At 46.9% G+C, this 1,395-nt stretch overlaps 1 pseudogene; it reads left to right on the top strand.

Moving 5' to 3' along the window:
* Window positions 1-697: 697 nt before the first annotated feature.
* On the top strand, window positions 698-789 carry LOC132244695 (small nucleolar RNA U3; annotated as a pseudogene).
* Window positions 790-1,395: the final 606 nt, after the last annotated feature.

Below are 1,395 nucleotides of genomic sequence, written 5' to 3' on the forward strand. Positions count from 1 at the left end.
TCAACCTCCTGACCTCCTCCTGACTCTAGCTAAGCTGGCTGTCTATCTGACCAGGATGGAGGCCACCCTCCTCCTCATAGTTTCACAGTAGCTAAGGTCAGGAGGGACCTGAACAGATCATCTAGCCTGACCCCCTGCCACAGGCAGGAATGAATGCTGGGTTCACAAGACCCCAGACAGGTGATCGTCCAACCTCCTCTTGAATTTGCCCAAGGTAGGGGTGAGGACCACCTCCCTGGGAAGTTGGTTCCAGATTTTGGCCACCCTAACTGTAAAATATTGCCTTCTGATCTCCAACCTAAACCTATTCTCCATCAGCTTATGACCATTGTTCCTCGTCACCCCAGGTGGTGCTGGGGAGAAAAGAGCTCTGCCTATTTGCTGTTGATCCCCCCCTGATGAGCTTGTAGGCAGCCACCAGGTCCCCCCCTCAGCCTCCTCTTGCTGAGGCTGAACAGGTTCAGGTCCTTCAGTCTCTCCTCATAGGGCCTGTCCTCTGTTTTATTTCTGGATCTAATGCCCAGGTACACACACAATGCTCATCACATACCTATCTGGAAGTAGAATGGCTATGTGCACATAAGAAGTAGAATGCTGCCCAAAGTATACAACTACTAGATGGATGTGATGTTGAATGAGCTGGTGTCAGAGATGTCTTGCTTTTGTGGACAGGATCTTAAGAGTGTGCTTTTCCTTGTAGACTGTACTTTCAGGGATCATTTCTGTAGTTGGTGACTAGAGAAGTGTATCCAAAAGTGATTGTCTATGAACATTTTTTCTATGCAATGTTTCAGGACACATGGGGGTTTTCATAGTACACTGCACTATCCTAAACTCCCAGTCATTGAGACAGAGTCAAGGGGTGTTTTTACATGTGCTTCAGGGGCTGGGGGGGAGGGGATACTTTAGTTAGTGTCTCCAAGAGCCACTCTAATTAAAGCACCCAGTGTGTCATGTATCAGCATCCCCGCACTTCAAAATGGCAGTGAGGGCACTTTAACTAAAGCTTGTCAAATGAGCTTTAGTTAAAGCACCCTGCCCACCACGATTTTGAAGCATGAGGATGCTGATACACAAGATGTGAGTGCTGGCTGGAGCACACTAATAAGCATGCTCCATCTGACTTGATTGAGTTTGCTCTGATGCACTGTAATTACAGCGCATTGGAGCAGCCTCCCTGCACATGTACAGAAACTCCAGCATTCCAGGTGTTCCCCCAACTGTATATAAAAAGGTCCTAACAATGCATACCTCAGCCCATACTGAAAGCACTGGTCAAAACCAGATAATCATCTGGGGTTGGAAATGATTTACAGGGAGGATTTTTAGAGCCTACAATCACTCATGTATTCCAAAATGAACAAATCTTTTAAAAGCAGTTCTGAAGCTTATCCC

The sequence above is a fragment of the Alligator mississippiensis genome, chromosome 13, assembly GCF_030867095.1.
Source record: "Alligator mississippiensis isolate rAllMis1 chromosome 13, rAllMis1, whole genome shotgun sequence".
Classification (NCBI taxonomy): Eukaryota; Metazoa; Chordata; order Crocodylia; family Alligatoridae; genus Alligator; species Alligator mississippiensis.